We start from the raw sequence: 12,215 nt of genomic DNA on the forward strand, positions 1-12,215 counted from the left end.
CCCAGCCTCCAACAAACATGGAAGGTCAAATGGTCAATGGATTGTACACAGAACAAATTATGGGCAAATAATAATGATGTGTGTCTCTTCTGAACTGAGGCACTTAAGAGTATCAACCCTGGAAACTATGAGTTAATGTGGCATGGTCTCAAAACAGAGAGAGCCTGGATCCATAAGACACCACACGGAAGAGATCTTGTTATGACTTGTATCTAGATGTCCCATCTAGATGTATCCCCAAAGCCTCGTGCTCTCATAGGTAGGGCTTTACAGAGGTGGCTGCATCTACTATGTGTGATACTGGGATTAAGGATGTGTTATAATTGGGTGTATAATGCTAAATTGGTTTGGCATAGTTCTGGGTGTAGATAATGGATGGCCCACCTTGAGCATGGATAACATCAACCAATAAGCTTGTAGTCTGGATGGAATATAAAGGGAAAGATAGAAGGTGGGCTGCTGCTGCTTCACTGGCTTCCCGCCTGCCATACCACAGACTGTTTCTCCTCTGTAAGGTCTCTGTGACATGCCACCCTGCCTGGGACCTAGCGACTGAAACCTCTACAAACCATAAGCTAAAATAAACCTTTTCTCCTTTAACTTGTGAATATTGAGTATTTTGTCTGAGCAACAAAAAGGTAACTAAACAGAGGTGCTGTAAGGAATCATGGAATATGCATCAGTCCTTCTGAAAGCAAGAAATAAATCTTTGATGTGATCACCCTCCCAAGACTCCAGAGATTTTGTGGTTTTATTGTTGCTGTTGCTATGGCAGCCTATTTTAACATTGCCCTTACTAGTGGAGACTCCAGAACCTGTATTCTCAACCCTAAAACTTCAACTTCTTTTTTCTCACCTTCTCAGGATACTTACTTAATGTGAGGCAGAGGAAAGAGATAAGTAAATCGGTACATTAAATGCTACCATTTTTGTTCAGCAGAGGCATGGGAAAAAAATATTTGTGAAGCAGCCTGATGGAGGCTATGCGGACCCCAAGGATAGCTTTACAACCCATCACAGTAGAACTGGTTTTAGGATGGATTCCACCCACTCATTTGGAGAAGCAGATGGAATGCAATAGGTTGTGCATTATTCTGCTCCGAGATCTTCCCCATTTCTTTTGGTACCGGGGATTGAACTCGGGTCCTTGCACTTGTGCAGCAGGCGGCAAAACTACTGAGCTAAATCCCCAGCCCTCTTTCCCATTTCTTGCTGCCTACACTAAATTTACATTTTAGATTCAACTTTAATACATTTTTTAATACACGGAAGGCTGTTATACACTGGGACTACAAGACTCCACAACAAAGAAAGATTTTTAAAACTCACAAAATGGTGTTTAGAAGCATCAAAAATTCTATCACTGGGCCGGGGATTTAGCTCAGTGGTTTTGCCGCCTGCTGCACAAGTGCAAGGACCTGAGTTTGATCCCCGGTGCCAAAAAAAAAAAAAAAAAAAAAAAATTCTATCACTGATTTCAGGTAGATTTTTACTTCTGGTGCAACATGAACTTCTTTTGCTCCATTCCTTTAAAATTAGGCATCCTCCTCTCCACTGTGTTCCCAATGCTTTCACCAAAGTAGTAGATACATTCTCCTTCTGGTAATATTAAACAGAAAAATTAAATATGTTTACCTTCCTCCAAGAAGTTTTCACTTACTAATTTATACTACTCATATAATTCAGATATGTACACATATAAGTTAATGACAGCATTACTTATAATAATGAAAAACTAGAGACAACCAAAGTATCCATTGCTGGTTATACTAGTTATAGTATTTATATACAAGGGATTATTTTAAAGTCCTTAAAATGATTCAGTATCACTAGATTTATTGACATGAAAATACATTCACATCAGGCTTATGAGTAAAAATTTAAATTAAGTCTAGAGTATTATTCTATATATATATATACATATATATAAAGAGAGAGAGAGAGAAAGATATATATACTTAGAAAGATATATATGTATACACATAAATAGAGAGAGTTTATTTTATGTATTTAGAGAGTATAAAAGGATATGCTCCAAAAATATTAACAGCATTTTTCTCCTCTTAACAAGTTTTGGGGCTATGCTTCTTTCTCATCCCCTCCTGTAACATTTTCATTTTTAAATGCTCATATAGTATCTCTATTACTACAAAAGTAATAAAATTTTTATATTGGAAAAAAATCCTTAAACTATATGTTAGCAACCTATCCAAAACTTCATTTCAATGACAGCACAAAGTGACATTATTTTTTTTTTTTACCAATTAACACTTATTTATTGGTGAAACAAAAATCCGGGTCTCTTAAACCCACATGATCTCTCCAAGTATTTGGCAAGATTGGTTCTGGGTCTATGGATGCACAGCAAAAACACAGAGTGCTGTTGGTTCAGTCTTCCCTGCTTCTCCCCAACCTGGACTCCTCTCAGAGGAAGAGGTGCTCATTGCAAATACAGCACTGGCCCCACTGTTCAGGGCACCAAATTCCTCCAAAAAGAGCGTTTCCCAGTACAGGCAGAGCATGGATGATACATGGACACCACATGCACCTACACACCCCTCTTATTAGTGTGCAAGTGTAACACCTGTTGGTGAACAGAAATGACAACAGACACAGACACAGGTGGAAAAGGACAGAGGGACACAGGATGGGATCACAGTAACCAGCAAGTGACCCCTTTGGTGCCCCGAGGTCATGAGACAGTTGACTCAAGTCACCAAGAAAGTGTACTGAATCCTCCACCGACTTGGAAGGCAAGTAGATGGCAGCGTCACTGAGCTTCAGGGCATAAATACTCAAGGATACCTGGGCTCAAGAGAGCATGGTCAGCGCTTTATCATGAGGTCCTAACACTCAGTGAGGAGGCAGGGGCTGCTGCCGGGAACCAGCCTCTGCCATGCCTTGGTCTTTTGGGAGACAGCAGCACTAACACCACTGCACCACAGCCAGCCTCCCTCTGTCAACAAGCGACTCCCCAAAAATGATTTCAGAGATTTCCAACAGAGAGAATGAGTCCACAGGAGGTAGGAGGAGAGGGTCAGCAGAAGCTCCGGAGGAGCAGATGTGGCCGCAGGGGCCCTCCTAGGCATCGTGCAGGTTGCTATTGCTCAGGAGCACCTTCTCCCCGGGCTTGAAGGCTGGCATCCATAGGTAGGGGCAGCCAGCACAGCGGAATGCATCGCCCAAGTAGCAATTTCCACAGGCTGACTTGGGCTGAGAGCTCTTCTGGGCCTCTGACTTCTCCTTCTCCAGTTCTTCTGCAAGGCCACAGGTGCAGTTCTTGCAGGCCTTCCTCTTTTTCCCCTCTCCGCAGGAAGCAGACCACAGGGAAGCAGAATCAGGCTTTTTCAAATCTTCTGGATACGGCAGCTCACCTGAGTCAATGAGATCCACGCTATCATCCCCCATGTCATTGGCTGAGAGGGTCCAGAGCTTAGTGGCAGCAGGATCCACAGCAGGTTTCACTGAAGGAGATGCCTTCTTGGTGATGGAAAGTTTGAGCTGACTAGAAGCACCCACTTAAAAGTTGGGCTTTTTGCCTGTGATCTGAACAGACAGCAGACTGTTCCAGGTGTTCCTGGGCAGACTGCATCTCCTCAGGGCTCAAGGGGTCCCTCTGCAGCTCTTTCACTTCTACAAGAACAGACAGAGTCAGGGCTGAACACAATTGAGATGCCGTCTTCACTTTGCTATTGTCAGCTACAGCTGTCTCTACTGGTTCTTTCAGAAAAAGGCACCCGTCAGGCCAAAGGATCTGGGCCATCTCTGCCAAAACCTCAGGACTATGCAGAGTAGTGCTTCCTGGGATTAGCCCCGACAAAATAATGTCGAAGCTGGATTCCTTGTGGGCAGACTGCAGCAGCTGGGTGATGTTTTCCACAGATACTCGGTCCTCACTGCCAGTTAACCCTTGCAGTTTATCCACCAGATCTTTCAGGGCTTCCACAGGGGCTGACTTATCCCAGATCACTGCCACCAGCTGGCCTGCTGAGACCCCGAACTCTGCCATTCCTGCAGTGTTGACGAACCTAAAATCTCCGGTCCTCAGGCTGGCTCCCGGCCTCGCTGTGACCACCTTCTCAGCATCTCATGCCTCTCGCCAAAGTGACATTAATTAACATTAATAGTTTCCAGTGATGGATCTGTCTATAGTTTCCATGCTAGGCCTGGTAGCTGGCCATTACTTAGTCTTAAGTGAAAATAATGATGAGGACCTTAAAGTACATTGAAAGTTAGTCTATTCTTTAATGAGTGCTCACATCAGACTCCAACATTCAAATGTGAAGGTAGCTCTAACAGAGAAAAGAGATCCAGAGCCATTTCAGTAAAAAGTTCGGGTTATTTAACTTCTTGTTGCAGAACCAGAGTTCCCAAGGTGATCAAGGTTTTCTTTCTATCTCTGCTCAGATCTGCAGTGTATGTGGAAAGATGTTATGGAACTACGAAGTTGGCTGGCTGTCAAATAAAGAAGAAATAAAAGAGGCTCTAAACTATATCTGTCAACACCCCCGATACAATCTCAGACAAGGTATTATAAGTTTTCTTTATTTTATGACTCTCATCTGTTAAGAAGTTTTGTCAAAAAGGAATTTAATAAAAGGCAAAGTCAAAATACACTGTCAACTCTGTTTTTAAAAACTGACACAAAGACCAGAATCTATAACCAATATCCAAAAAATGAGAGGATGAGTGTAAACAGGAAGTGCATGACTTCATATTTTAGTGAATTTCTAGATTATAAAAATCTACTGAAATAGTGCTATCACAGGGGTATTCAAACAGAAGATATTGTGAATAACGTTTGGTTTTAGGACTAACCCATCCCCTAAACATATTAGATGCTTAGTAAAAGTTTGCTGAATGATTGTTATGTGTTAGTCAGAAAGAGATTAGTTATGTTGCTATAATAAACACACACTGAAATCTCACTGGTTAAAACAGTAAAGATTAATTTCTCCTTCAATTCACATTTCAATGTGGTTGGGTGCTTATTCTGGAAAGCTTTCACCCAAGTGGTAACTTCAGATTTGGGATTCTTCCATATTGCAGCTCATCATTTGGAACATTGCCACAGAAGAGAGACTGGGGAATCAAGCACAAGTTTTATGGAGAGACCTAGAAGTGGCATATTCCTACCCATACTCCTTTGGGTACAGCTCAGCCACATGTTTTTGTTTACTGCAAGGAAAGCTGGGAAATGTAGTCTTTCTGTGAATCTAGAAAGATAAAATGGAATAATAAGCATGTCAAATGCAGGTGTTCTTATGCTATTTTGACACTTATCTGGAACATATGCTATACTACTTTGCTTCTTTAAAGACAACAATAAATATTATGCTCTCTTTGATTTGTATCACAAGCTCTTATGACAAGAATTACTCATTGTTCTAAGCAAATATACAGACCTAGAAGTTATGTTCCTTTGCTCTTGTCCCAGACCTCCCATAGTCATCCACATTTGTGCTTTGTAATGTCTCATTTGTTCAGCCTCTGCTTTTATTCCTTCCACCATCACCCAGCCCAGATTTTCACCCTCAGTCTCCTAGAAGACTGTGCTTCCACTCTGACCTCATGAACAATTCATCCATCCCACTTACTGTAATCAGATGAATCTATCCAGATTTCCCTCCACCACCACTGAGACAACAACAAGACTTCATTATCCTAAGTTATAATATCACTTCCGTTCATCTTTCCAATTGCCACTATAGCAATCAAATAAGATCCAAACTTCTTGTCCTTCACAAACTGAGATTATCTAACATTCTGATCCCCTTTTTTAACATTCCATTTCATGGTTGCTATCATGAAATCAACCAATAACAAATGCTGACGGGGCTGTGGGGAAAGAGGAACACTGGTCCACTGCTGGTGGGAGTGTAGACTGGTGCAAGCACTGTGGAAATCAGTATGGAGATATCTCAAAGAACTAGGACTGGAAGTCCCATTTGACCCAGCTATTCCACTGCTGGGGATCTTCCCCAAAGAATTAAAAGAATCATACCACAGTGATATATGTGCACCCATGTTCATAGCAGCACAGTTTGTAATAGCTAAAACTTGGAAACAGCCCAAATGCCCATCAACTGGAGATTAGATAAAGAAAATGTGGGTTTTTTCTAAAATAAAGTACTACTCAGTCATAAAAAATGAGAAATAAGAGACATTTATAGCTAAATGGATGCACATTGAGGTGATACTCTTAAGTAAAATAAATAGGACACACGTGTAAATATCAAATAGTTTCTCTAGTGTGAGAAACTGAAAGTGTAAATAAGGACTAAAAGGTATAATAGATAATGTGAAATAGGAAGAAAAGGGGCAAAGGGGAAAGGGAGTGGGAGGTGTAGGGGAAAGGAAAGAAGGGAATGGAATTAATATGAGAAAATGTAAAAATGGAAACGAAGTCTTTGTAAATAGAAAGGAATGGAGGAAGGGAGAGCAAGGGAATGGGGAAAAAATAAGAACAAAGAAAGATTATGTAAAGGCGCAAATCTCCAATGATGAATGTCATTATACTGTATACCTAAAATGTACCAATAAAATTAATTTTTTTAAAAAAGGAATGGAGGGCCGGGGATTTAGCTCAGTGGTTCCGCCACCTGCCTCGCAAGCACAAGGTCCCTAGTTCAATCCCTGGTACCGAAAAAAAAAAAAAAGGAATGGAATGAAAACCCAAATGATAATATTCCATTTCAACCTATTGTGCTGCATTCTGTCCTCCACTGCATTGTCCATATCATCCTTCCTGTATGAGATCCCCTCAACATCGTCTTTGATTATCTATGTCCTACATTCCCCCAAAATTCCATTTCAGTGTTACTTTCTGTATCAGTTAAGTAACAAGTGCTGTGGCAGAAATGCCAAAATCTCAATGGTTTGACAAAGCATAGGTTTATTGCTGGCTCTTCTACAGTCCAAGGTGGGTGTTCCTGAAAGGCAGGTGTCTTCCTTAGAGCAGTGATTCAGGAAGCCAGGCCTCTTCCATGGGTTTGCAATCTTTAATACTTGGTTTTCAGTGCCACAGCTGCAGGAAGAAAGAGTGTATGAAGGATTGGTATAGGATAGCTTTATGGACTAGGCCTGAAAATGACACACATAATGGCTGCTAACATTCCATTGGCTACGACTCATTTACATAGCCATGCTTTAACTTGTGAGGAAGACTATGAGCCCTGAGGTAAGAGAAAATGGGCTTGAGAAATAGTATCTATTTCAGTATCTATTGTACTTGCTTGTGACTCCTTTCCTGATCAATCCAGCTCCATAATTCCTCCCTCTTCTGAACTTCTGTAGTAATTTCTGGTACCATACATGCTATAGTAAAATGTGTTCTTTTTTCTTCTGATATATTTCCTCTCTACATCAACTAAGCTTTAGGGCAGAATCAGTGCTAAATATCTCTTAGCATTTCCTGCAATTAGGACACTGCCTACACATTAAGAGTTTATGTAGTATTGACTGATATGAATAATAATAATGCCCTTAAGAGTTATCAAAGTACATTAAGTCTTTTCCCCCTGAATTAATTGCTGTGACTGCTATGAATTAGGGAGCTTGTGACTCACTTTTTTTTTCTTTTTCTTTCTCTTGCCTAATAGTCACACTTTTAGGTACTGCTTTTTATTACCTCCTGTATGTTTGATGCTTCTGGTCAACTTTTCTTGCTATAGTCTTTCCAATTAGCTATATTATTTTTTTTTAATCTTAGCAATGGCATATTTATACAAATGAAATCACACATGGAACCCCAAGAAAGGGAACAAATAACAACAGAACTATTCAGGCTGTGGCAGGTGAGGGGATTTATTCACCTAGTGCTGCCTGGTACTGAAGGCCCTGAGTTCCTTCCCTTCTCAATATTACTGTGCTCAGTTTGTAATAGCTAAAACTTAGAAACAGCCCAAATGCCCATGAACTGGAGACTGGATAAAGAAAATGTGGTTTTTTTATAAAATGGAGTACTACTCAGCCATAAAAAATGAGAAATTAGAGACATTTATAGCTAAGTGGATGCACATTGAGGCAATACTCTTAAGTGAAATAAATAGGACACACATGTATAAATACCGAATAGTTTCTCTGGTGTGAGAAACTGAAAGTGTAAATATGGACTAAATGTATAATAGGTAATGTGAAATAGGAAGAAAAGGGACAAAGGGGAAGGAAGTGGGAGGGCTAGGGGAAAGGATAGAAGGGAATGGGATTAATATGAGAAAATGGAAAAATAGGAACAAAATCTTTGTAAATAAGGAGGAATGGAGGGGTTGAAGGGAGGGATGGGCAAGGGTGAAAAATAAGAACCAAGAGAGACTATGTAAAGGTGCAAATTTCCAACGATGAATGTCATTATATTGTATACCTAAAATGTACCAATGATTAGAATGAATAACTGATAATGCGAAATAGGAAGAAAAGGTCCAAAGGGGTAGGGATAGTGGCGGGGGGGCAGGGGAAAGGAAAGAAGGGAAAGGAAAAATGCTGAGAAATGGAAAAAATGGAAATAAAGTCTTTGTAAATAGGGAAGGGTGGAGGGGGTGAAGGGAGGGCTAGGAATGGGGAAAAAATAAGAACCAAGATGCATCATGTAAAGGTACAATTCCCAATGAGAAATGTAATTGTGTTGTATACCTAAAATGTATGAATAAAAGAATTTAATAAAAAAAATATTACTATGTGCTCACTAGGAAGCACTTCAATAGATGAACTCACTCAGGTTTTTTATTAATGGCCCCAAACTTATTAATGTTGTCAGCAATTCACTCTTATATCATCCCAACAAAGAAAGGAATGGGTGAGGAACAGGGAATAAATGAGAAAAATAATTCTGAGAGCTGTGGTAGATAATAAAATTGGTAGATGTCACACAGATTTTTTTTCCCCCATGGTAATTCGCTATCCCAACTAGTTCACAAAGCCTCATCTTGCATTAAACACCACATAAAGATGAAAAGTGCCTTCATGGAGAACTAATACAACAAGTCATAAGTGCTCATTCAAACAGCCTTGAAGAGAAGGGCAAAAGTTTTTTTTCTAAAAGGAATCTAGAATGGAAAGTCATTTTAACCAAAAAATCATAACATTGTACATGCTAAAAGAGATAAGAATTAGTTCAATTATTTTGAAGAATATTAAAGTCTATGGGCTCAGTGAAAAGTTCCATGTACCAAAATCAATATTATTATGTATGTTAATGTTTATAGTGTTGTAATTCTGAATTAATTTCTGTTCCCTTGAGCCATCATTTTTATATCACCTTTTATTAAAGTCACTTGAATTAAATGATAACCAAATACATTTTGAAACAAAGTTTCTTTAAGCCACACTGACCTCTAGAGACAGAGGGATTACAAAGATCCTGGAGTTAAATCAAAATTCACTTTCACAAGATCAGTGCAAATATAAGAAAAGAATTTATTTTTTAGCACAGGGACAGACTATCATCTGAGCTCCATGCTATACTCCATTGACTAAGCACACCGCATTGCATCCTATTAAAATTTCACTGCAACAATAAAAAGAAAGAGGCAAAGAGAAAGAATTCAGAGCAAAAAGGAACTTGACAATGGTCAAAGAAGCTCCAATGTGTGCACTGGAAAAAGCAGAGCACTATGTATCCAGAGATCTGAGTTCAGGTTCTGCGCCTTCCACGTAATACCCAAGGACCCCACACAAAACCAATTCCCTTCCTGAAGCTTCACTTTCCCATCAGTCAAATGAAGTTTTGGTGAAAATTCTCTGATGCTCTGTGCTCAGTACACACTCAGAAATGTTAACAAGTTGTTTTCTAGTTAAAAAAACAAACAAACTTAAACACCATCTATCTTTGAGGAAAAAATGCATGCTCTATTACTAACTAAGTGGGTCTATACAGTAAATCGCCAGTGAAGGTGATTATTTTTGTCTCTTAGAGTTGCAGTAGCAAAGAACCACGAAGGGTGTAGCTCACAGCAACAAATGTTTACTCTCTCACAGTTATGGAAGCTAAAGTGTGAGATAAAGGTGTCAGCAGGGCTTTGCTCCCTGACACTCTGCATAAATCCTCTTCTGTCTCTTAACTCAGGTGGTGGTCATCAATTTTCTGGCATTCCTAGGCTTGTAGCTGTATCATTCTGACCTCTTGCTCTACAATCACATTGCATTCTGCCTGTGTGTCTCTCTTCACTTGGTTTTCTTGGCTTTTATAAGGATGCTACTCATATTGGGTTACTAGACCACTTCTTCACGTAACTAATTGTATGTGCCATGTCCTATTTGCAAAGAGGGTCATATTCTTTAAAAAAATATTAAGTTAGTATTGAACTATATCTTTTGGGGAGACATAATTCAAAATAGTGATGATGGGGGGAAAAAGACATCATCAGAGATACATGACAGCTTTAAAAAAGAAACAATGCCATTTGCTGAATTAGCCACTTAGAGGACAGATATGTGTAATGAGTCACTTCCCTCTGAATGATGAGAGCTCCCCCAGAGAATTGAGCAGCACATAAATATAATCAATCCAGAAATCACAACACCTAAGGTTGAATAAAGCAGCTCAAACAGGCTCCTGGAATATTATCAGCGAAGGCAGAGTGCTCCAAGGCAATTATGTGTCGCAGTAACACAGACTCAGATTCAGAACCAATACCTCCAAGTGTTTGTCCTGTAATTAATAACCACAAAGAAATCCATGAAACTCAACTGTGCCATTTTAAGCTAAAGAAAAAAAATGCTAAGATTTTCTTCTTAAATTTGACAAATGATTAGGAAATATAAAAGACAAACCTGGAAAATATTTTCTTGCCAGATAGCAGAAAAACTACCAAAAACTACTAAGGTTCATGTTGAGAAGACTCAGGAGCCAACAAAGAACTTGTGCTGGCCAAAGACAGGAACGTCTGTACAGCAATAAGAACAGTAAGTTCAGGGCCGGGGATTTAGCTCAGTGGTTCTGCCACCTGCCTCACAAGCTCAGGGTCCTAAGTTCGATCCCCAGTATCAAAAAAAAAAGAACAGTAAGTGCAAAGCATTAAAGTACAGCAGCTGCATTTAAAGCCCAATGATACTTGTAGTAGTCAAGCTTCTCCAGTAAAACAGAAGCAATAAGATATATCCACATAAAAAGGATTCATTATGAAGTCTCACATAATTATGAAGTCTAAGAAGTGCCCCAGTCTGCCATCTGCAATTTGGAGGCCCTGGAAATCCATTAGTGTATTTCCAGTCCAAAGAAATCCTTGGCACCAAGAGAGCCCATGGAGCAAGCCCCTGTCAGAAGGCCCAAGATATGGGAGTGCCCTTAGTAAGGGTAGGAGAAGAGGCATATCCTAGCTCAAGCAAAGAGCAAAATTCACCCTTCCACCACTTGTTGGTTCTATTCACACCCTCAGCATTTTGGCTGATGCCACCTATATTGGTGAAGGTGAAATTCCTTAATCAGTCTGCTAATCAAAATGTGAATCTCTTCTGGAAAAACCCTCACAGAACACACCAGAAATAGTTTTGCCACCTATTTGGGCATCCTTGGTCCTCTTGAGTAATGATAAGGAGCCATCTCATCAGTGTGAAAATTTGTGAATAACAGGAAAGAATCAAGATTGTTTCCACCTTTACTACATAAACTGAAATACCATTTTAACCAAATGGCATGAGGCAATATTTCATTTTAGAAAACTATTCCAGCCAGTCAGTGAAAAGCAATGATAAAAATAGAATATCACCACTATATAGCCCCTAATGGAGTAAAGGAAATAGGAATTGATCATCAGTTTCATTCACTTCAGAAAGAGAGAAAGAGAACAACACATTATACGTCTATGTTTTCTTATAGAAGATGGATGACCATAGACCAATCTGTGAGGTAGTCTTGCCAATCCTAAAGTAATATAATCTGAATTAAATAAATCCTCTAAATTTGTTTTTTGGTTTTGTTTTTTTGATACTGGGGATTGAACTCGGGACCTTGCACTTGCAAGGCAGGTGGTGGAACCTCTGAGCTAAATCCCTGGCCCAAATCCTCTAAATTTAACTACCAATGTACAGAAAATACAAAGGACAGAGGAACCCATTGAACTATGGAGGTTCTGCAAAAGCAATTGACATGGAACTCTAGAAGGCAAACAAAAAATAGCGAGAAAAAAGAGATACAAAAAGAGCTCAAAGATTAAAGAGTTTAAAAGTGTGTCAGCAGTTAGAGGTGAAGATCTTACTAGCATTGTGATTTGGAAGGA

At 39.6% G+C, this 12,215-nt stretch overlaps 1 pseudogene; it reads right to left on the reverse strand.

Annotated features, from left to right (window-relative positions):
• Positions 1 to 3,066: 3,066 nt before the first annotated feature.
• LOC101710354 (anamorsin pseudogene) lies at positions 3,067 to 4,635 on the reverse strand (annotated as a pseudogene).
• Between the last annotated feature and the right edge of the window lie 7,580 nt (positions 4,636 to 12,215).

Source organism: Heterocephalus glaber, unplaced genomic scaffold, assembly GCF_053883595.1.
Source record: "Heterocephalus glaber isolate CG9 unplaced genomic scaffold, H.glaber_assembly_v1.0 deba00001504, whole genome shotgun sequence".
NCBI lineage: Eukaryota > Metazoa > Chordata > Mammalia > Rodentia > Bathyergidae > Heterocephalus > Heterocephalus glaber.